This window comes from Pholcus phalangioides, unplaced genomic scaffold (assembly GCF_987345545.1).
Source record: "Pholcus phalangioides strain wild (caught in Gottingen) unplaced genomic scaffold, Ppha-v1.0 ptg000003l_1, whole genome shotgun sequence".
NCBI lineage: Eukaryota > Metazoa > Arthropoda > Arachnida > Araneae > Pholcidae > Pholcus > Pholcus phalangioides.
In genome coordinates this window covers 53897140-53923051 of record NW_028301596.1, presented here as the reverse complement: position 1 = coordinate 53923051, position 25912 = coordinate 53897140, and the positions used below count along the sequence as shown (strand labels likewise).

General features: G+C 37.0%; 1 protein-coding gene across 1 annotated transcript in view; it reads right to left on the bottom strand.

The window, feature by feature from the left end:
* The window catches only part of LOC149088826 (uncharacterized protein C9orf85 homolog), a 165797-nt gene extending 142279 nt beyond the window's left edge, over positions 1–23518 (bottom strand). Inside the window, exon 1 of the mRNA XM_089253162.1 lies at positions 23141–23518. The gene's annotated coding sequence lies outside the window, so the exon portion shown is untranslated. The remainder of the gene's footprint in view (positions 1–23140) is intronic.
* Positions 23519–25912: the final 2394 nt, after the last annotated feature.

The following is a 25912-nucleotide window of genomic DNA, read 5'->3' as shown; positions in this document are numbered from 1 at the left end:
AACCTGAATTTGAGGTTTTAAACCAATCCGTAACGAGGCCGACTCGCAGAATAGGAAACCAGCGTTGCACTATGTTGTTCATATCGTTAAACCAAAATAGAAGAAATCAATTTTAATGCATGCAAAAAAATCCAGTCTTTTTGTCAAAAAACGACGCTGATAACAGAGAAGGAAACATTCGACTTGTTTTGCGCTGAGAACTAATCGTCTTTGAGCGTAATGTATTTACGAGAGTAAAATCGCTCTTAAAATATCGAACATCTACATTGACGACGACGTCTAAATCTGAAATTCGATCTGAATCCTTGAGCGATCGCGGTTTCGCCTAGAGGCTCGTAAATATAAGGATATTATTTTATGACTACCCTGCTCTGATTATCTGACAGCTTCGCCGTAATCCTGACTTGAGCACGTACGTTGCCGTTTCACACAGTGTTTATATACATGTATATATTCGATAATGTGTCTTCTACATATCGAGAGCGTGATTATCGAACCACGATCCGAGATTTCAGTATTTTCGAGTCGTATACGAGTGAGTGAATACTCGTGAGAATTATATACATCAACATGAATTTCGTCATTGCAAATGCTAGGTATTAAAATTACGTTGGGAGTGTGGGGGGGGGGGGGATGTAATGGAAATTTTCGAGATCAGCTGGGACAAAAATTCGGGACTACTTTACACCTTATAGAGAAAGCTTTGCACCAATCCTGTAAAAAAGGATTTATCGTTGCCTAGAGGTTATTCTAATGATGATTTCTAAATGGTTTTGATTTTTCTTGACAGGAGGTATCATCGGCCAGCTCATGCATTTGAGTTGGTGATGCATCAGCACCTCCTAGAGATATAAGGCCTCCGCACGTTGCTCGTAACGCCAGCAAGTACAGTCCATTTTCCCTCAAAAAAGAATATTCAGGGAAAAAAATTCCCTTTTCGCGGCAAGGTTGTGCGGAAAATAAATGATCAGGCTCAGAATTGGCGATTTCTATACACTACATCCAATCACCATGCGGTATTTTTGAGCCAACCAGGAAAATTCTACGCCAAAATAAGAAGAAACGAAATAGGACGCTGTGGTTCAAAATGGTACAAACTGGCTGGGTAGTCTTGTTGACGTTACAGATGAACTTGCCCGTGCGGAGGCCATCTATCTCTAGGAGGTGCAGGATGCATCCGCTATATTTTGGACATCGCTTACCAAACATATCTGTGATGCTTGATTTCACCTGAAACTATTGGCGAGAAAAGTTACTGTCAAAAAATAACTTAACCCTTTTACTATCATAGGCGAAATTTTTCTTCCGAATGCCAGTTGAATGTAATCAATCCAGAGTTCTCTGTGTTTTCTTTCCCGTCTCCTCACCATCGTGAAGCTCTATTGCGACCCTATGAACAAAAGTTGTTTTTTCAACCCCGTTTTTCCTGTACTTCTGTTATATAGGGATTTTTTTCCCTTCACATATAACGTATCTTTCTACTATATGCATGTAAGAGCGAAAGACAACACATAGGGTGAGGGTGAACAGAGAAATCTACCGTATAATATCTTATCTACTTATCTGTTATACTGTTTTTCTGTCTTTCCCTCTCTTTTTTTCTTTCCCCTTGTTCTTCCTTTTTCCTAACGCATGATTAGATTAGGACAAGGTTACCATATTTATCGCCCATTTTTCAAATAGAGATCTTCCAAATTAGTTGCCTTGTACGTGAAAGATTAATGAGAAAACGAATGCGCGCTGTTTATTTATGCGTAGAAACTGATTATCTTTTAAATTATGCCTATAAAGTTGTAATTCATTGATTATTTATTATTATAGCTTAGTAATAATTTGACAGTAATGTTCCAAGCCATAGTTTCCCAAACTTTTTGTTCCATCACTCCCTTCTTCAGAACTTTTTTCTTTCATCGCCTTTTCTCCCGACTCAAGCGAACCCATAGGATCCCAATGTTATACTCGTCTTTGCCCTCTAGACTATTCCATCACCCACCAGGAGGCGATATTGCCCACTTTGGGGAACACTGTTCTGAGCGAAATCGAGGCCACTTTGCACCACACAAAAAGTAGTGTAAAGCAACCCGAAACTAATTTTTTTTTAGTTTTAGGCTTAATTCATCTCAGTATTGATCGTATTACGTTCAAAATGAATATTGACATTGAACGACCGGACACAACCCACATCACACATCTCAGAGAGATATCTAAGTGTTCCCAAAGGGTGGATGTGTCCGGAAATTTTATTAAATAACAAGTAACATAGAGATAGATTTAGGGCAATCGGGCCGAATAACAATGATTAATTTAGAAATCTCGTATATAACATACGTCGATCGTCTCTCGGCACCGGGGACGTCCTTGAGGTTCGGTAAGCGTCTTGTGTTTCTTAGTATGTCGACATTCCACTCATGGTTGAATAGTCAGTGCAGATTCTTGCACCGCAGCTTTCGCTGCTGAGGGGACTGGACGTCCAGCCATCATAGTGTTCGTTCGTCGTTTAGATGAAAAGGTCTTCATTCCTCTATTTATGTCACAACAAGACGCATCTACAATGAGCAGATCTGCTACTTTTCAAAAATGAATATTGCTTGTCTCCTGTTTTTCGATGAAATAATAGGCCTACAACAAATTTCATTCGTATTAGTTGTACTTCTTTTACATGTTAAAATGAGACGAGTTGCGCTTTGTGAATTTTCATCTTTCTTTTTTTTCGTTCAACACCAAAATAATCCATTTTATCTCAGAACTATGTGTTAACCGAATATATTTTAAGTGGGTCGACAGCGCTCCACAACATTGTCTCGCTAAAGCCAGGTTTTCCCAGAAGCAGGTCTCTACAGCGCGTGCAGCGAAAAAACTGATTGGTAAAAAAAAACCTGAATTTCAAGTTTTTAACCAATAAGCGTTTTCATGCTGTACACGGCGCAGAAATTCTACTCCTATATAGGAAAACCCGGTATAAGAAATACTCAATATATGAGATAGTACAAAGTAACCCGCTCTCCTATGGGTTACTTTTCACCAATTTGAAAAAAATAATAAAAATTTAGAAAAAAAAATAGTGATGGCTTTTTTTTTACGGCAATAGATCTGTTCTCGCATTATCTTGGAAAAAATCAACATCATTTTCAAAAAAATCATTTTACATATTTGCTATGCCTAGCATGAATTTTTCATGATAAACTCTATGAAACGGTGTAAAGAAGCCCTGTGTTACGATATTTGGAAAAAAATCAGTTTCCTTGAAGCAGCTTCCTCTCAATTTCCTATTGCCTTTGTGTTACCCTAAGATGTGAAAAAACCATCCGTCGTTTTCTAAGAAAAATCCTTGATGAAAAATACCTACATTCAAGGAAATGGTTTTTCAGCATGTGTGTTGTGCTTTGCATGGGGTGCCGTGCCAAGCGAAGAATGTTGATCTGAGCCTACAATGCTATTTATTTATTTATACAATAATGTTGGCCGAGGACTAAACATGAGAATGCGGTTGATGTGGTGACAGAAAAAAAGTTTTATATTTTTCCGAAAATAAAAATGGCGTGGGTGAATCAACAACAGTGGAGGGGAGAGAGTTCCAGTTACAAATGGTATGTGGAAAAAAGCTAAATTTAAAGCAGTCGGTGGAAGCGGAGATAGGGTTAATCTTAAGTGGATGATCAAGTCTGCTGGAGAGATATGTTGGCTTGGGAATAATACCGGTGGTATCAAAATTAAAAGGCCATGGAGAATTTTAAAAAGTGTGGTTAATCGAGAAAGAAGGCGGTGAGAGAGTACTTAGACGGAGAAGATTAAGTTCGCGTTTAAGTTCAGAGACAGATACATAGGAGCACCAACTGTCATAGATAAAACGGGCGGATTTATTTTGAATTGATTCCAGCTTCTCGATATTGCTAGTAGGGGTCCCAAATTTTCGAGGCATAGGAGAGGACTGGAAAAATATAGGTTTGATAACAGAGAAGTCTAACGTCACGAGTAGAGTGTTTTAGATTGCGACGAAGGAAGAAGAGTTTATTGAGGCATTTTTGATAGATATAATCTAAGTGTTTATTCCAGCGCAGGTCTGCTGAAATGATAAAACCGAGGTATTTGTAATGTTCACCTGCATAAGGGAACCGTGACTGAATCAACATCACCACAAGAATGCTGAAGAATTTCTTAAATGACCGCTATGGCAACAGAGGAATCAGCAGCTATAAGTTTCAAAATCCCTGTTATATGACAACCATTCAAATAATATCCTTCCTTCCGGGAGTAACAGATACCTCCTCCCCGGGAATGAAATTAATACTTGATTGTGGTAGAGCCGAGTTTCGTCGGCATATTTCGTTAAAGGCGCCTTTGGCTTGCTTGGCAACTTCAGAGCAGTGTTGTTTGAATGTTTTGTCAAAAATTAATACAAAAGATTTGAGTATGTCCGCATAAATTATGTTGAGTTGAACATCGATGAATGAGTTCGAATTTTATATTCACTCTCCAGTTCCCATTTTTTTTTTGTACAGAATAGAAATGCCCATAAGCATTTATTGGCATAGAAAACCGTTACGAAACCAATGCTGCCATCTATCAAATAAAATCTAAAACATATTAAAAATTTTCACGCAAAATTGACCGTTGGGTTTGAACCGGTGTTCAGCATGAAATAAACAATATGTAGTACGATACTATATATATATTTTCATCATCTATACTGCATACCTGTCAGCGTTTCTCATACGCTATAACATCGTTTACCTCGTTTTTATGTTTCCCACAAAATTTTGTTTTTCTGCTTATAGAGAGAGAAATCGAATTCGCAGCAAACATGAAAACAGTAACCGACGCTATAGCACATAAAATTTTACACCGGTATCCAGCGTAAAAATGCAAATTATGTAGTATGATACCCATACATTGTACACTTTCCTACTGCACACCGGTTTTGAATCAAAATCCGATTTAAGAATAATAGTTGATCGTTTTATTTTTATTTTATCTGCGGCCGGTGGTCCCAGCTCAACGCTCGCTTATGTAGTAGGGTTAATATAATGTTCATAGACGTATTGCCGATACGTCAAATATAGATCATTCAAATTTGTTGCCAAAAGCCTGTACGTGAAGGGGGGAAGGGGATTAACGCGAATAAACCATACAAAAAAGTTTTATTGGCTCTTGTTTTCGAAATATTACCATTTAAAGAGTGAAAAAAAAAATTGCTATACGAGCGCTATCTGTAGACAGCAATGAAAGATTCTGAATGGTTTTGACCTACTGAGCATGAATATTACATGAAAGTTCTTTCTCCCCCCCCCCCATTTTTTTGGAGATATTACCATGCAAAGGATTAAAACTTCTTTACGAGCGGTGTCTAGACGACAATAAAATTTCCGACATGAAAATACACAATTTCAAATTGTTTTTTCTCTGCTGAACACAGATATCACCATGAAAAAGTTCTATTGGCCTTCCTTTTTATGGGAGCAATGAAAAAGAATTTTCCTCATATTTATATTTTCTTCGGTGGTTCGCGAATAATTTCTCCCGTTTACGCCAGTAAACGAAATTGTTCACTAAATTTCGTTTGTAGAACCACCTGCAACCCCCGATCAAATTAGCGAAATTTTGATGCTCTCTCGTGTGCCGTGTTTCCCAAAAAGTGTTCGGATAAAACTAGACAACAAATGTTGAAAATTTTTCCGCGTCCTTAATAAAAACAGTCAGTTCCTATGTAATTCGATGCGCTGAACGTGAACCTGACCGTAAGAAATATAGATTGGCGTTAGTTTTCTTTGTAATTGCAAATTTAATACATGTAGAGTAGCGCAATACAAATACATTAGAACAGTGGTTCTCAACCTGGGGCCATATGGCCCCCTTGTGGTCCTGGGATATTCTAGGGGGCCACGGGAGAAAATCAGAAGAAAGGTGATCCACGACAGGTGGTGAAGGAAGTCATAGAGAGCTGTAATGAGAAAAGCTTTGAAAGTGAAACATGGTTGAAAACAAATATTACTACTTTCATAATTCATCAGATCCGTCCATAGAACCAGGAGCATCTTAACCCTTGGGTCTATGTGGGCATGACCAGGGTCTTCATGTCTATAATGGAGGGAGAGGGACTGCACTATATGGGATCTGTGGTACTATGATTTTCATATGTAAAAACAACTTACATGTGAAAATCATAGTACCAAATCTAGTACTAGCTTAGTATGGAGGGCCGCCAGAGTAACGGTTGATGTGTTGGGAGGGTCGATCTATTGTGCATGTTAGTTGGATCGTCCCGTATTTTACACAGACCCATTTTTACCATATAATTTGATTCACGGGAGAGATGATAATCCACCATATGAATCCGTGCCTAGCCAGGATTCTAGAGATTGTCTGATTTATTGTAATTTCATTCATAATAAAAAAAATAGAAAGTATCTCACTCTTGGATGAGGGTGGGGGGGGGGCCACGAGAAAAAAAAAAGTCATCCGTCGGGGGCCATGAGCAGAAAAAGGTTAAGAAACACTGCATTAGAACACAATGGAAAATAATAAATATGCAAAAAACTACACAAATATACAAAAACTCGCTTATATTGCGACACATTATTAATATGCACAGCAAAAAGACATAAAACACAAGAAAAGTGCATAGAAACCCAAATACTTTACAGCATTATAGTTCATTCATCCGTAACATGGTAATATCTCCCATAAAAAGGCCGATAGCCCTTTTTCATGGTGGTGTTTGAGTTTAGCAGGGGAAAACAATTCGAAATTGTGTATTTCCATGTCCGGCATGTCGGCTGTTTTATTGTTGTCAACGGACACCGCTCGTAAAGAAGTTTTTCTTTAACACTTTGCATGGTAATATTTCAAAAACAAGAGCCAATAAAACTTTTTCCATGGTTATACTCGCGTCAGCCCCCTTCACGTACAGGCTTTTGGCAACAAATTTGAATGATCTATATCCGACGTATCGGCAATACGTCTATGAACCTTGTGTTAACCCTAACCACACGTTGCAAAAAAGGGAAGAAGGGGAAAGAAAAAAATATATGAAAAAGAAGGGAAATAAATATAAATAGAAAAGGGAAAACAGTATAATAGATGAGAGTAGACAAAAGAGAGTATACATATATGTATATATACAGTAGATTTCTCTTTTCACCCTCACCCTATGTGTTGTTCTCTTTCGCTCCTTACATGTATATAGTTAAAAGATATACATTATGTGGGGGGGGGGAATCACTAACAGGGATATAGAAAAAACGAGGAGGAAAAAGATCAGCTTCAGTTCATAGCATTACAATAAAGTTTTGCGTTGGTGAGAGGAGAGATAGAAGAAGGAAAACACGGAGAGAAAGAGAACTGGATTTGATTTATTCCACTGGCGTTTTTGGACGAAATATTTCGTCTGTGATCTTAAAGGGGGTTAAGTATGTCAAAGGTCATTCGGAATTCTATATTTTCATGTCGGACGCAATTCCATTGTTGTTCAGTGAAATTATTGGAAATATCAAATTAAATTGTTTGTTTTTGATACAGGAAAAATTTAAATTCATCAAAGGCGTCGATTTTTGATATCGGAAGCATTTGAGCATAATTTATATCGAGAAAATAACGACGAAATTTTTCCGGACTGTATTTTTTCTATGTATTATCATCCTTCATTTACGTTAATTATAAATACATTTTTTTAAAAAAAAATGACCTTTTAACACAAAAAATAGGGACTCGTCATATTTCACAACAGCTGTTATTCGTCGCCATGAACAACGGACGACATCAACTGGCGTCAGCTGTGGAGATCCCGACGCCAAATAGCTCAGCCCTGTATGAGAGCTTCGGTGCAACGCACACACATACAAAAAATGAGCCTTCGGGTTTGGAATATGCAAAATAATGGGCGTCGCAAGCAAATTTCTTATGGTTTTTATCACTGACATTGACAGTTATTGTTTTAAAGAGAAATTTAATTTTTTTTCTGTCATGTAAATTTCATTACATGGTAGTTATTTTATGAAGAAATTGAAGTTTATTTTTTTACATGGGATACGCGTGTCGATTCCAGGGGCTGATCTAGAGGTCGCTGTTGGAAGGAGTGGGTTTTGCGAATTGTTTTGAATGACGTGACCATACGTCCCATATTTGTTCTTGCATTGCCCGGGTTGGTCACAATTTTTTTTCTCCTTCCCGATTCTTCTCGTTTTTTTAGTAGAAGTTTTCTTAAATTTGTTATTTAATCAAAAACGTGTTGATACAGGTAATTTCCAACGGATTGATTGAATGCAATATTATAATATAGAAGTTATTTTGCATATTTCTCTTGGGGGTGATCACCCCCCCCCCCCCTATGAATGGATCCTCGCCTGGTCGATTCTAATCGCTTTTTTAAATTAAACGGATCATTATTTGACTTCGATTAGCATGTAAATTCATTTTAGCTCGCCCAACTAGAGCAGATCAGCAGATTAGGGCAGGACATATAGGCCTATATATCCCGACATACCCGGGCATGTATTTTTTTTTCGACCACACGTGCCAGACGCGAGTGTGCATAAAAACAAACTGAACGTTTCCGTTTTTTTAAATTTTAATTTAACTAATAAAAGTGTTCCTACACATGTGTGAAATTTCACAGAAACGCTTTCTTGGTCGGCCATGATGGAAATGTGTAGTCAACGTATTTTCACATCCATTTTTCACGATCCTGGAATTTATCCACCCGATGTGGTAATGGGCTCTTATATACTGCAGCTGAGCTCAACCTGGAGAAAACGGGAAAACCTCACTTCCAGCGAATTGGCAGTTCCATTTCCTAATGGTATTCGTAGAAGAGAAAAGAATTCTTAAGTTTTGAAAATGAAAAGCACGTAAAAAAGGAAAAATTTATTTTCCAGAAGAACTATATGCTACATGGCCCAATTATACAGTATACATGGTGTCCTGTATGTGCTAACGCGGCCTTTATCTCCTCAGAGTATAGTTTCAGTTTAAAAAATGCTCGAAAGGCGTTCAAAAATTACCCTGTACCAGTTTTCAGAGAGGAATTACAATGTATGACAAAATAAATACCTACATTTTTATACGATCCCTTCTCAACAGGAAAAATTCCATGTTTTTAACTGCAATATTCGCTGAGATGTTTGAATTCAAACACCGGAGAGAGAAAAGTTAAGAAAGAACAGCGAAAACTAACGGACAACGCTCATCACCCTCATTCATGATGCGCTTTTCCAAGTTTCTTCACTGTGAGCAGAATACCGAATATGCATTCAGTTACAAATGCAGACGCAACTTCCACAACGAAAGGGGGCGGAAAGAAATGGGGTAAAATTGCCAATAACAACCATAAAAGAGCAATACATGTGTACGAAAAAGCAGTGTTAAGAGAACATGACGATAGCTAATGCCTATCGTCACTAGAAATAATGAAAGCAAATGGTCTATTGATCAGGTCTGATGTTGAAAATTGCTTAAATAATGATAAGAAGAATGATTTACTTCACAGTAGTTTTACCTAGTCACGCGGCGCACAAAATCATATCACGGACCACATGTTGCCCGCGGGCCAGTTGGTCATCGGCCGGTTCGGTCATGGAGGGGAGATTATGATAATCATGATATTTTCAAACTGAGATGTCAGAAGTGAACTCCCTCAAGGAAGTATCTTTAGGTCGTACCCAATTATCGATAAACTCGATCAAGTTATTGATGGGACTGTCAGCTAATTGACAGAGAACATTCAATTAGTCGGGGTACAGTCAAGAATTTCAGTGATACAGTGTGCTCTAGACCAAATCGAATTCAACTGCAGGGTGGGCTTTTGAACGAAGAGTGGTCTTCAATGATTATAAGTGCGTTATTACTCATTTTGGTTATTCAAAATTCCCCCCCGTTTCACTTACGAAAATTATTCCGAACAAGACGAAGCCTGCAGATTTGGAAATTCCCATGGATGAAATTAATTTGCTTACATCTCGATCCCGATACGCGATTCAAGTATAATCGGAAGAACTCTTATCTGATGAATGACTGGGGCATGCGTCGATAATGTAATGACGTGTATCCGTCTTCTCCGCAGCTGTATAACCTCGCCGGTAGCCATGGTCATGATTACGCACCTGTCGATATTTTCTGAGAAATATTTTCCGTGCATGTGATGGAGGACACTTACATCATACATACATGCACACATTCCAAAATACTTTAAGCTATAAAGTCTACATTGGATCCGCTGAGCACATAAAACGCAAACGTAATAATCAGAATTTTTCAGCTTCAGAGTCATGTCACGTAAGTTAACTTCAAAATGCATTACAACTAACCGCAGACAAACATTTATCGTCCGGAAACAAAACCAAAAATCGATTGATCGAGTTTTCGTGTGTAAGTGGGAGTTAATATACTTTCTGTTCGAGAGTTTTTTCAAATTGCAAAAAAAAACTGTTATACACATTACAAAAATACTGGAAAAAATACAAAAAAAGAAAGAAAAAATACAGTAATTAATGAAGAATATAAAAATAATTTCTTCTTTGAGGGTTTTTTTGGCCGTAATCCTCCACGCTGGCCAGTGCGGGTTGGAGGAAGTCCATCCGCGTCCATTCACTATGTGTTAAACATGGCTACTTACGGGCTGCACCACGAGAAAGTGAGGATCGGATCTGAAAGCCAGGTTTTCCTTGAAGCAGGTTTCTACAGCTCGTGCAGCTTAAAAAGGTAAAAACCTGAGTCAGAGTTTTTTTGTACTTTGAAAATTTCGCAACAACGTATGCATAAAAAAATAGGAAAAACTCATCGTTATATATATGCAGGGTGATCAGCGAATAAGCCCTTATTTCAAAATGAAATATCTCTACAACAAAGATCAATAGAATTATGCGGTAAACGGTACGTTTATTAGCAAAACTGTAAGAATGTTGTACAAAAATTTCGAAAATTAAGTTTTTTTCTTTAATTTTTTAAAATTTAAAAAAAAAGAACAAAACTGGAGATTTTGGGGTTCCGAAAATCCTCATTTGTGTGAAGAGAAACCACTGCATTCGCCTAAAGTTACTGCATGGGCTGCGGTATGCGCCAGAGGCATTATCGGCCCCTTCTTTGTGCGAGAAACGATTACTACTGAACGTTACGTTACAATTTTGGAACAATTTGTCAGCACACATGGCGCATACCGCAGCCCGTGCAGAAACTTTAGGCGAATGCAGTGGTTTCTCTTCACACAAATTAGCATTTTCGGAACCCCAAAATCTCCAGTTTGTTTTTTTTTTTAAATTTTAAAAAATTAAAAAAACAACTAAATTTTCGAAATTTCTGTACAACATTCTTAGAGTTTTGCTAATAAATGTACCGTTTAACGCATAATTCTATTGATCTTTGTTGTGGAGATATTTAATTTTGAAATAAGGGCTTATTCGCTGATCACCCTGTATATGCCAAGCGTGTGTAGGCACCATAACGCATATAATAGCGATTTTAAAAACAACGAAATGAGGAGAGCGATTCTTCAATAAGTAAATTTTGTCTTTGGATACAGAATGAATATTTATTCCCTATGCTTTTTTGTCACATAAATATCATATTTGTGATACTTGAATGAAATTTTTCTCCAAATTATTTTTCAGTAAATTTTATGAAGAATTTTAATACCTTATATATGCTAAATGTAACAGTCAACCTTCTGAAGGGCAGAAATGTTTCCGAAACCCGTAGGAAAAAATATAAACAGGTGAGCCCACACTATATATGGGACCACCCCCTCCTTATTACATTTGATTATATTCATTTGCTCAAATAATAAATGCAACAAGAGGGTTTAATATTTACTATATTATTTATTTCATTTTTATTTATTGTTATTATTAAAAACACGAGTACAAACTGATACAAAAGACAAAAAACAAACAAAAAACACATACTGTATAAATACATAGATAACGAACATTCACTGTCATCCCAAGGGAGTAGGGCGTCCCTCCAGTAGGGAACATCTATCGCAACATCTTGAATCATCATAAGTCACACCCGTTTCATCTTTTATCTAACGTTGACCAACACTTTGGGAACCACTGTATCAAGGTAATAGAGATGAAGAAATAAAACTCTTTTCACATAGTCGTATCTTAAGTACTCTAAGTACGGCAAAATTTTATTCGCCTCAGTCGGCAGAATTTATAGGACAGGCACCGACTGACAGCACTGTGAAATCGAGCTAGATCTTTTCTTAAACTGTGCTCGCAATTTTCTGAGAATTTTTTTTTCTTAATAAATGAGTCTCGCTCTCTAATTTCTGATTCCAGATGTTGTTCCTATCTGTGTTTGGAGATAGGAATTCAGTTTATCATCAGTATATTGTTCATGAAAATGACAGCAGTGACATAGGCAAATATTGTTTTTGCAATGAGACGTTTCATTGATAGAATCTTTCAAGTTTCATTATCCTTTATCACAAAAGAAAATGTTTTCTATTTCCAAAACTTTTGATGCATCCAGAAGCCAAATCAAAGGATAAAAATGATGACAACACATTTTACATCAATCCAGCCAAAAAACAAAAAACGGACGGAAATGTCAATCGCTAATGGATAGTCAAGGAAACAGGAGAAAAGTAGGAGAAATCTTTATTTCGTCTCTTCCATCTTTTATGTCGACCCAAATCCCAAGTTTTCCAGACGCGAAAGAAAAATTCTCCACCATATCACAACAACAAATCAGGACATAGTGCCGGTATTCCAAGCAAATGCATCTAATCTTCAGGAAAGGATCATCAAGAAATTGCGCAAACAGCAGCAACAACAACACACACATACACGCATACAAAAAAAAGTGAGAGCATCTCAGAACTCTTTCACTAAAATTAGCCAAAACTCTTGCAGAAGAAAAATAACGGGGCCTCTTCCATATAGCCACGAGACATCTACAAATCTGTCATCTTCCCACCAAAAAAAAAAAGAAGAGAATAGAGGAAATCCCAATGATTCCAGCATTGTGTCCCGTATTGTGTTCGTATAAATAAACGCTTCGAGGGCGTATCACGTATTACTCGTACAGAGAAAAGTAATTTTCCTTTACGATTCGTGCATTCATGAGAATACAGAGTCAGTTATTATGTGATCTCTCCGGAGGGGATGGCCTATAGTCCAGCCTTAAATTATTCAGGATACGCGTTGCGGGGGCCCTTCGCGGAGCCTCCTCCTACGGATTTATGGTGCAAAATATCGGGATCGTATAGCGAAAGAAAGCGAAGAAAATCCTATCTTTACGATCCGTCATCGAAGCTGTATCGAAGCCCCTCCGGTAAAAATAACACAATATCCTATCCCTTATTATATGTTTTCGATTCATATCGTATAGCTCCCAGCGATTTACTTTTCTTTGCAAACACACACCTGAATTTATCTCTTTTATATTATCTATTTTTTTCCCCCATGCTTTCACCTTGAACATTGAATATTTACCCGATATTCTTCTGGTGTGTGCATTGCTTACATTATGTCGCTCTCCCGATATTACGGAAGATTCATGGCGAGGGAACGAGTTGAGTACCGAAGAGAATTCCGTGAAGGTGGATATGAATATATATATAAAAATGGTTATTTCTATGTGACACTGGGCAGTTGATTCGTGTTTTTGTTGTTTTCGATAGATTTATGGGTTATGGGGAATTGTTATATTCTCGGAAGTTTTATCTGCTTAGTGAGGAGTGGAAACACCTATGTAGGTTTGATAACTGTTGCCTCGCTAAGTGGAAGTATGTCACATAGAACTGCAAGCTTGACAAGCATGCATGTTCAACGTCTTTGCAGATTGCGCGTCGCTTAATGTTATCAAATTGGGACTCGGAATTTCTCATAAGAATGATTGATAACTGTATCCAAAAAAAAATCCCTGTTGTAAGTGTGTGACCCCCATACATCCCGTTTGGTCGAGCGGGACGTATGGAAACCGAGAAACTCCGTTTTTCGTTCTTACATAACAGGTTTTAAAATGTTAGATCGTGCATTTTATACAGGATTTTTTTCCCCCCTTTAAACTAAAATATTTTTGTTGTTCGGAAATTATGAGGAATTAGAATGGAAATGTCTGTCATGTGTAACGAATTACAGATACTTTTTTGTGTACGGTAAGGTCCGTAAATCCCCTTGTAAAAGTCCTCCAGCCAATGAACTGTGATTGTGAGTTCACTGTAACTGACCCTGAACTGAAGAAAGTGACTTTCTTTACTCACATGCTTTCAGTATAAGAAAGAAATAACACAAAAGAAGCCGTACATGTACATGGATCGTAGCGTCGATTACTGTCCAATCAATCAGGACATCAAGAGAGAGAGAGAGAGAGAGAGGGGCATCGTCCGCCTTTACCGGGTTCACAAGGGTTGCCATTCTTAGTAATGAACCCGCTGGTATTTCTAGGCATCCTAGCTTGTACAAGAACTAGTTTGTATTGGAATGAACCAGTTGGTTTTGTATTTGGAATGTGCCGCGCTCGGGCAATGATGCGCTTGCTTTGGCTGATTTTGTCTTTGTGCACGGAGGAAAAACACCAACAAAAAATACCAAGATCAAGCAAAGATCACTGAAGAGAGGAAATTGGTACAAGCTGCCTAGTACTTATCCGTACATGCACCTCGTACACATTCATCTTCAGAATTTCTAACGAAATGGTACATGTTGGAATGGGCGTGTACGTGTAGTGAAATCTGACGTGAAGTTTGTTTCTGTGTAATGTTTGTTATGTGTAGTGCTGCCATCTGCCATAAATTTTTCTAACTATGAGCGTAGTGTAATAATTGAATAATTGTACCGTTGTAGTCCTGATGGTCGGTATCGCGAGACTTTTCAACCGGGAGATCGGCTCGTAATCGCTCCTCGAAGTCGGGAACTTGTACAAACTACCAGCATGGTGCAAACCTTCAGTTTCCTCTTTCGCAACCGCGGCTTTGTGTACAAGCATGCATAGTCGAAATTCATTCAATCTTCAAGCCGCTCATACAATGAAAAAATGCTTGCTACAAAATTCTTGCTCAGGCATGCTTGTACAAGAAGATCGAACGTGCATGCTTGACAAGCTTGCAATTGCTTGCGTAGCCGCCTTAAGTAGCATTGCTTGCTGAATGGAGTATCAGGTGAAGCTGTCCACAATTTTCAGGGCCAGAGGTACTGAAATAGGGTTCCCTTAAACATTCGTTTCCAATTTTGGGACTCCCCAGACCACGAATTTCATTTTGAGGGTTCCGCCTAGAACAAAAATGCTGTAAAGCACTTCCAAGTCTTCTAATAAATGAATGCGAGAAGAATCAAAGAGTTAAGAGGTTAAAGATTTTCTGCGAAAAACGTTTGATTACCCTACATAATTTCAGGGAATTATATAAACTATGTATCGCATAATTATGTAATCATATCTTTCACATAATTAACATAATTATGCGAAAGATTATGATTAAAGTTAATTGAATGTTACTGCAGACGACATATTTCTTCCACTTATTCATTTACACATGGTTTCCAAAAACTAATATGTTATTTTTATAATAAAACTGCAGCACTTGTCCTCTCTCCATGCTATAAGATATGACATTTATTCCCGTTTTCTAAATGGTTCTTTCTTCATGCAAATCGAAGCTCCCGCCAACGTAGACATAAATAAGAAAATAATCTTTTGAAAAATCAGATATATATATATAGCAGAGAATCTTATCTGAAAACTCTCTCTCTTTCGAAAATCATACGAGCAGTGAGTGGAAACATACCGGGTGTTTCACGAAGGACACCTAACTTTGAAAATGAATAACTCGGAAACGGTGATAGATAGAAGCATGAAACCAGTGGTATGTTTATTAAAATAACTGTAAGGGGCCGTTCAAGTATTACGTAACAAATGTTTAGCCATGTTTGACCCTCCCCCCCCCCCCCCACTTGTCAGCAAAACTCTGAACACTTAAGTGATCCATGACACATTTAGAGATCCCTTGAGTGACATTTGACGTAGTTTTAGAGCACTGAAGTGGCCCTCGGTGCGGTTCTACATCACTCAAGTTACCTGCGGCACATTCTCAGATTAAGTGATGCGTGGCACAGTTTCCAGAGCAGTTAAGCGACCCGGACACATTTCCAGATCACTTGGATCCGCGAAACATTTAGAGATCACTGAAGTGGCTCTGTAGGGCACTTATCAATGGGGGGGGGGGGTGGAATGTTACTTCAAGTGCCCACAAACTATCGAAAGGTTTTTCTCGTTTTTGACGCACCGAGTAAGATGCCATTAAAAATATTTCATATTTTCATAAAGGGTGTTGATGACGTAAGCATCATCCAAACCCCCCATCCCCCCTGTCATCAAAAGTCAGCAAATCGTAAACCCCCCATCGATGATGACGTAATACTTGAACGGCCCCCTAAGAAACTAATAAGGAAACCTCAAAATTTTAGTTACAAATTACGGAGATATATGGCGCTGCCGGTGGCATTACCATAAGTAGGCTATTATCATAGTGGGTAATGGAAGCAGACCTCGTTGAACTCACATCAAAAGCGATCCAAAATATGTGCACCTTTCACACAGCACAAATGTCGTAAACGAAAAATGAAAAAGTCAGTGACTCTCTCTGTAGTGTGTCACCGGAAATTGACGCACAAGCTTGACAAATAGCCTCCTCCCGCTTGTCGAGTGTTAAAGGATTGTTGCGGTAAACAATGTCCTTCAGTGTACCCCACAGAAAGTAGTCTTAAGGGGTGAGGTCAGGTGAATACGGGGGCTACTTATGGTAATGCGATAGATGGCATGCGATGACAATAGATGGTCTGCGGCGCTATCTATCGTTGTAATTTGCAAGTAAAATTTTGAGGTTTCCGTATCAGATTCTTACTGATATTTTAATAAACATACCACTGGTTTCATGCTTCTATCTATCATCGTTCCCGAGTTATTCATTTTCAAAGTTAGGAGACCTTCGTGAAACACCCGGTATTACAAAATGTTTCTAATATTGATTCCTACAATAAAGGTAAAGGAAGTAGGTTTTCAAGTCAGAATTTCAATACTTGCTTCAGTGTATCTACTTCGCAGAGAAACAAACGATGAAACTGTGGCATGGTTTCAGCGAAATGTCTGCATGATCTCACGACTAGCTTTGACATGAGATAAGGCACAACACACAGAGACTAAATCTACTGCAACACTAAATATTTGGTGATAAAATCGAAGGAAGAACTTTTCTATACTGTAATATCCCTAGTAAAAATTTTGCAGTGAATGACGAATTAGTTACATGCTGGTGCCTTCGAAATTGCGGAGAGCACCTAGAATATTAAAATAGAATGCGTATGTTGCATATTTTAGCCGGGACAACGCATAGTAAATATATGAGGTTGAAAACTTGAAAACGAAAGATTCATTATTGGATCCACTGGCCAATCACCCACCCTCTTTCGTACGTGGGCGGATGATGGGGCATGGCATCTCGTGCATGCTGCTATCAGACCTTGGATATAGCGTCACCCCTTGAGACCGAATAAAGATGACTTCATAAGTGATGTGACTTGATTGACCAACATTGAACATTGAAGGACAGGACACACTCCCGCTCCCCATCTCAGAGAGATATCAAAGCTTTCCGTTATTATCGAAGCTTTTTGCTATTTATAGAGAAAGAACTGACCATTCCAAAACTGACCTTGTAAGCGGGTGACGTTGAAAGTAGTTGCCTTCGTATTGAGTTCTTACTGTACTATGTTTGCATGTTGAAAATAAGTAATTTTTCGTGAGAAGCAGTAGTCCCTAGCGCATTTTTATAATTATCTGATCATTCGTTAGAATTTCATTTAATTCACAGTTTGAAAAACTACAAATTTAAAAAAAAAATCTGAATTCAACAATTTGAAAAAAATACTTCCCATGGGTTTGGTGTACATTCGGTGAATTTGGCAGGATTTTGAAGTTGACGTCATCAATTTTTACGTCGTGTGTGATTATTGGGCGATCGATAGTTACCACCCTGTACAGTTGAACCTCCCTTAACGGACACTTTTCCGATCCCCGTCCCATGGAATAGGGCTTTAATGTATTTCGCTCCCCGTTAGAGGATACTCTCGATAGCGGACAGTAAAATCAGGCAAACTGTAATTTTTTTTCCAAACTCTAATTTGTTAATTTTTGCTCATAAATCAGGAATTTATCATATTCAACGGTGATTATGTATAATCCCAGGCTCTTATTGGTAAATATGATTATCCATCAATTAATTGCTTGATTAACTATTATGGTCGAGGATGCTGATTCCGAATGATAATGTTATTTTTGTTTGCACATGTTGATACGTGCGAAGAAAGCCAACATAATTGATCATTATTGTTATGAACGTTTCTTTCTTCTTCACACATAATGCAATTCAATTTTTATTGCAAAATACATGTGTAGTGCACGTATCATGTAAGGGAAAAAATAATTAATTGGTTTCATGAAAAGTAGAAAGGTTATGAATTTCTTTACATTTATCAGACTTTCCAACTTTATTTGGGAATTATGCATAATAAAAACGATAAATGTAGTGAAATTTAATCAAACTTTCTTTATCGAGACGATTGATGATTATGCATAATCACCAGTGTATCATTTTTCGCACTAACTAACATATAGGTACCAAATGCGACCGATGACAGACGTCGTGTAAATGTGAAAGTCGTATAAACGAGGTTCCAATGTATACCGTACCTTCCCGACAGCGGACAAAACTTTTGGCCCCATTGGTGTCCGCTATCGAGAGTTTCTACTGTATATTGATGCAAGCAAAGCACGTACCGGTCGGTCGTAAACGCTGGTCGGTATTGGTTGAATCATTCAAGCTTTAGCATTTTTTTTTCCTTTGCGCTACACGCGCGGGTTTTGGTATGTAGATTGTTTGAAATTTACGAGTTTTGAGCGGTAAAGTGTTAGAATACACATACACGGATATATACGTCTTTTATGGCGCGAAGAAATTTTGGTGTGAAGCGGGGAAGCAATTTTTAGAATTTCATTTTTGTTGTTGCAAATAGTCGATTCCTTTCTTGTGTCTCCCGGGAAAAGATTCGGGAAAACGAAGTTTCCCCCCGCCCCCTTATATTTATTGGGAAGCTAACATCACAGATTCTGATCGAAGAACACCTACAAGTTTCGGCTGAATGCGTCTAGACCCTTTATACCTAAGGACTGTAAAAATTTGATTGTGTGTTGCCTCATGTAATACGGGATGTTTCGTAAAGGGCTTGGCAATTTTTTAAGCCTGTGGAAATTCGTTTCTAAAGTAAACCTAAAAACGTGATTGGTTCAATCCTTTGGCTGCGGGAATAGTCGGGGAAAAGCTGTTCTCTCTAAACGGCTGAGTAAAAATCAGACTCATACAGCGTCGCAAATACAGAGCTATCTCCGCAAACGAAGATGATTCTTTCCGGAATCGCATTCGTTAACACAGGGATTCTCGAACTGTGCAGTGCGGTGTCCCGGTGCGCCTCCAAGTTTTATCAAGTTCGCCGGGGAGCGGTGACCTCGACAAAGGTTTTTCGAAGAGATTCTTTCTTAGGCCGGGATTATACTATAAAAGTTTGATAAAAGTAATTTTATAAAACTTGTAAAATGCCACCAATAAGATTATCAGTTTCATTTGCTCGAATGTAACCTATGAACTTTTCGAGTTTTATACAAGGGATCTTATCAAACTTTTATAGTGTAATACCGGCCTTAAACAGCTCTGAGGGGCCGACGGAGCTCGCGGGAAAGCATTGAATTGGAAAAGGGGGCGCCGCGGGTGGAAACCCCCTGGGTTTGCCGAAAACTTCGTAAGCCGAGGCATCACTGTGCAGTGAAACCTCTCTAAGACAGAGACTGTGTACGAGACGGAAAACTGTCTCCGATGGAATCAAAAAACGGTCCCTTCATTGATCAATGCTTTTATGTGTGTGTGTGTGCACACATTTTAAAAATGGAAATCTGTCTAAAATGAACTATTATTTCAGTCTCTCTTGGGGTTCCGTTCGCACAGGTTTCATTACATAAATACAATCGAAAGAAAAGTGCGATACAGAGAATCTAGGTCGGAACCCACAATCACTAATAGTATAGTCATTTGGAGTAGGCAGGACCTCTGCCACTACTCAATAATGTGCAATCATCCCATATAGTACAAGCAAACCTGTTAGACCAGTTTCCCAACCTTTTTTTGTCTCATCGCCCCCTTCTTCAGAAATTGTTTTCTCCCATCGCCCCCAACGCAATCTAACCCATAGGATCCTATGTTATACCCGTAGCTTCTACCGACTCCCTGGAACATTCCATCGCCCCCCTCCCCCAGTGGGCGTTAACGCCCACGTTAGGAATCACTGTGTTAGACAGTGAGTAGAGAAATAATATTTTAAAAATATATATATGTGTGTGCTTACGCCATCTATACGTCATTTTAAGAACTTCATTTTAAAAAATGTCTGAAAAAAATCCAGGTCATCCTAGGGATGATGGGAGCAAGCTGAAGGTTTCTGTTATAGTTTTGTGTTATTGAATTTCACCGCACCTGCTCTATGTGGATTTGGGCCAAGGTATTGCTCAAAATACAGGGTATAACTCATAAATTCGTAAATATTTTTAAAATTCATAAAAAAACCGAAGGAATTGGTATATTTGAATGCGGTTTTGGGAATGGTTGTTCTCACACGAAAGGGGGATGGTTTTGGTACAGAAAAAAAAAAATCAATTCAATTTTTTGTCGATAGAAAGCGCTGCTCGAAAACAAACCACTGGAAATATACAAATCGGAGTCCTATAAAATGCAGAGTGCGATTAATGGCTTATTTCTGGATTTTTCAGTTGCTGGTGAGACGTCCATCGATGGCACAGTCGGTAGTGATGGACTGGTGTTTACATAAGGTTTTCATGATCACGTTGACATTGGTGGATAAAGCACTATTCATGAAGTTGTTCTCCCTCAGCCACGAATGGCAGACTGAAGCTTTACGAGCGTTTCAGACACAGAAGAGAAAAGATTGAAGTAAAATTCAGGTCCCAAATTCGGTTGATTTGTTTTCGTGCATCTAGTGCTCTCTACCGACAAAAAAATTTTAGTTCAATTTTTAATAACTTTTCCGCAAACCGCATTCAAACAACCAATTCCTCCAATTTTTAAGAATTTTTAAACTGTTTATAAATTTTCGGGCACCCTGTATTCATTGAAAACATATTGTCACAGACTCTGACTAAAGAGCACCAAGAAGTTTCGGCTTAATGTATGTAGAGCACAATTTCCCAACCTTTTTTTGTCCCATCGCCCCCCCCCCCCGCCAACGCAATCTAACCCATAGGATCCTATGTTTTACCCGTAGCTTCTACCGACCCCCTGGAACTTTCCATCCCCCACAAGGGGGCGTTAACGCCCACGTAAAGAATCACTGGTCTAGAGTCTAGACCAGTGATGGACCAACTTGGAGAGAGAGATTCTCTGTGCTTTTCTGAAACCTTAAATTAGTTTGTGTGCCCCCCCCCCCCCCACAAAAAAATACAACTGGAGGAAGCCAAAACCTGGAAAGCCCCATTGTATCTTGATTCTCGCAGTAGTGTCTTAACCAGTAAACCCAACGAGGCAAAGGGCTTCGAAGCAAATAAGGAGTCCTACATTATTGAAGAATTTTACATTTTCTGGCAATTTTTCATTTATATATATATATATAACATGTGTGAATTCTCATTAATTCTCAAATTATTTTCCTACTAAATATGAATTTCATTAATTCTGAGAAATTATTTTTTCCATCAAGTATGAATTTTCTTAAATCATGGTTATGAAATTCATTCATTATGAAATTATTTTAAGAAATCTAACAGTCGCCCCCCCCCCCCACTTAAAACCTGTACTTCCCCGTGGGTCGTGAGCCCACTTTGGGAATTACTAGACCCTTTATGCCTGAAAACAGTGAAAATTTGATTGCGTGTGTGTCTTCATGGTACAGGGTGTTTCATAGAGGAATTCCGAACTTTGTAAGCACATGAAAATCCATTTATGTGCTTGAATTTAAATGACTTGAATATTTAAATTAAGAGCACCAAGTTTCTCTTATAGTTTTGTGTTACTGAATTCTTTCTACCAGACCGGCGTTAGGTTGGGGCCAATTCCGAATTTTTCCAGTGTCTAATTTCCCTGTCAAATAATCAGCAATGGCGGGTCATAATACGGGCAAGGTGATATAAAAGTAAAAAATTAGATATGGCTCAAAATACAAGGACTAAGCAATATTCCCCCGAACATCTAAGAACTCGCACAAATTTCTAGACATACCTATGCTCCAGACCTATAGACACCTTCTAACCTTTCTAATAGTACGCGTCACCAAGCTAATAAAAACCAAGTCTTTCCTTGAATAGAAATTTCTTCAATAAATATTTCCTTGCATAAAAATACTTCCAACAAATGTCTTTGAGTAAAAAATCCTTCAATAAATTTCCTTGAGTAAAATAAATTCCGATCATTTTTTCTGCAAAAATTATTTGAATAAATTTCATTGAATGAACCTTGCCTCAAAATGTTCCTCGGGTAAAAATTATTTGAAAAAATTTCCCTCAGAAAATTCCTTGAGTAAAAATTCCACCAATGAACTTCCTTGAATACAAATTAATTGAAATAAACTTCTTTGAGTAAAAACCACTTCTAATTTTGTTCAATAAAAATTCATCTCATGAATTCCCATCAATAAAAATTCTTTCAATGAACTTCTTTGAATAAATATTACTTCAATAAATTTTCTTAAGTAAATATTACATCAATAAATTTTCTTGAGTAACAATCCCTTCAATAAATTTCTTTGGATAAATATTCCAAAAATTTTCTTGAATAAAAATTCTTTCAATAAATTTCCTTGAGTAGAAATTTATTCAATAAACTTCCTTGACTATAAATGCCTTCAATAAACTTCTTTGAATAGAAATTCCTTCAATAAATTTTCTTTAGTAAAAATCCCTTCAATAAATTTTCTTTAGTAAGCATCTCTTCAATAAATCTCCTTGGATAAATATTCAATAAATTTTCCTGAATGAAGTAAAAATTCCTCACAAAAGTTTTCTAGAATAAAAAAACACTTTCAACACATTTCTTACATAAAAATTCTTCCAATAAATTTCCTTAAATAGAAAAATTCCTTTAATATAAACTTACTTGAATAGAAGTTCCTTAAATATAAATTTTCTTTAGTAAACATCCCTTCAATAAACATCCTTGGATAAATATTCCTTCAATAAATTTTCTAGAACGAAGTAAAAATTCCATACAAAATAGTTTTCTTGAATAAAAAAATTTCAATAAATTCCTTGAGTAAAAATTCCTTCAACAAACTTCCTCAACCTCAAACAAAATTGTTAACCTCATTGTAAAACTCGCTGGGAAATAATTCTAAATCGGAAGCTCATCGCTGATCAGTGTTTCACATTAAAACGCGAGTCCATTCGCTTAATTTACGCGGAAGACTTAAATTCTTTAACCTAAAAGCGATGATATTACGTTTTCTTTTTACAGATCTTTTCAGGAAATGCCATCAGTCAGTGTGTGTCACTTGTGTCAAGTGAAAGGGGTGACAAACCTTCTTCTTCTAAATGTTTTTTCTCTCCTAAACATAACAAAACTCGGGCGACGAAGCTCTTTCGAGGGTTAACAACCTCCTATTTATATTTTTTGCCGCATTAAAACAGGCAAAACGCCAAACATCTCCACATGGTTTATTGAAAACATTTCTCTTCTTGCCAACCTTGACTTTGGCTTACAGCTTCCTTATTCCCAACCCGCCAAAATGAAAATCCCCTGCCAAATAATTAATTCTGTGGATCATTATCGAAACCGAAATTTCAATTTTTATTACTAGTAAATTTAGGACTATCTCCATTGATCCAGGGCCACATTTACTGTACGCGAGACCCGGTGTGAAAATAATATAGCGGCCAGAGACATCTTCATAGTTTCAGGGCTTCTAACCCCGATTTTATATCTACTCTGTAGGAGAAGAGAACCAGGAAATCCGAAAATTTATTTATATGTTTTTTTACAAAATATACAAGAATGCTGAAAATTATCCAGAATTGATGAAGATTCAGAATTCCAGAATTGATGAAGATTCAGAATTCCAGAATTGATGAAAATGTAGAATTCCAGAATTGATGAAAATGTAGAATTCCAGAATTGATGAAAATGTAGAATTCCAGAATTGATGAAAATGTAGAATTCCAGAATTGATGAAAATGTAGAATTCCAGAATTGATGAAAATGTAGAATTCCAGAATTGATGAAAATGTAGAATTCCAGAATTGATGAAAATGTAGAATTCTAGAATTGATGAAAATGTAGAATTCCAGAATTGATGAAAATGTAGAATTCCAGAATTGATGAAAATGTAGAATTCCAGAATTGATGAAAATGTAGAATTCTAGAATTGAAAATTCAAAATCCCGGAGTTGATGAAAATCCAGAATTCTAGAATTGTTTATCACTATAAGAGTGGGAGGGCTCCCCGAAACGGAAGGTCCAGTGCGACCGCACCTGTCGCACACCCCTAAAAGGGCGGCTCCGTGATTCCATCAATCTGTATTCTATATCACACACATTCACTTCAAGAAAAGTTGCATCTCTCACGGCTGAAAATTTTGTACAAGGAATGAATAATCTGTAATCACTTTCTAAAGGGGGAAAAAATCCTCATTTGAATAAATAACTTAATTAATGTTGAAAATAAACTTTTTCACACTGAACTGCTTTTCGGAATCTGAATTTAAAATTATTTTATAAACTTCTTTTTCTTTTTCTTCAAAGTCGCCTTTATCAGCTGAAAAGTACCTTGTTTCACGAAAAGTGTCCGAATTGAATAAAAATTCCGCGATTAATTCTAAAACTGTAAATTTTGATTCTAAAAATTGAAAAATTAACATCCAAGAATTAAAATGGTTGACAGAAAGGTAATTTATCTGTGGTAGTTACACTATTGTGTAAAATGATGATTAGGAGAAATATGGAAATTAAATACACATCCACCAACGAAAAACAATTTAATTAGAAAGCAACATAGTGAAGTTCAACAAGCGACATTAAATATTATGTAATTGAAATTTCGGAAGACAATATATGTTATTATAATCAATTTGTATTAATATTTCAATGTTACTTGAAGGCTATAAACGCAAAATTTATCTTTAATAAACTCATTGCGACGTACCCTCTAAGACATACAATGATAAAGCACACCTCTCAATTTAACCGAAAGAAATTTACTCTAAAAAAATTGGAATGAAATGTTCTCTAGATATCGATATGATTAAAATTTTTGATTTTTTGCCACTTTTTCACGTCGTATCTACGTATTTTTCTTGAGACTACCATATGCGCTTCGAAATTGAGCTTCGAAAAGCCGTCGGTCTAGAAAATACGGTATTGATTTAAAAAATTATTTATTTAAAAAAATAATTAAATTTTTTTTAAATAAATAGTTATAATCTAATTTAGCAATTTTCACAACACACACACATATATATCTTCAATAAATGTAATTATTTTAAATAATTATATTTATTGAAAAATTCATATTTCAAAAGTTTCACTAATTATTCACATGATCATATCAATTATTCAAAAAAAATTACTTTTTCTCCCATGACAAAAATAATTTTTTTAACAATAGAAAATAACTAGTTTTTATCCCTTAAATTTTATTTTTGTCACAGGATACATGATGTTTCAAAATCATTATTTCTTAACTATTTTAATTACATATATATATATTTTTTTTTATTGCATTTTTAATTGGGTTGCTGTATTTTAGTAATATATGGCATCCATACTTCTTTCTTATGGGCATCTTTTTTCTCAGCCACCTCGTTGGGCATTTTGCCTGTTGTGGCCTTGCATTTGTATATATAAATTGTGTTAATTTAAAGAAATTAAAAGAAA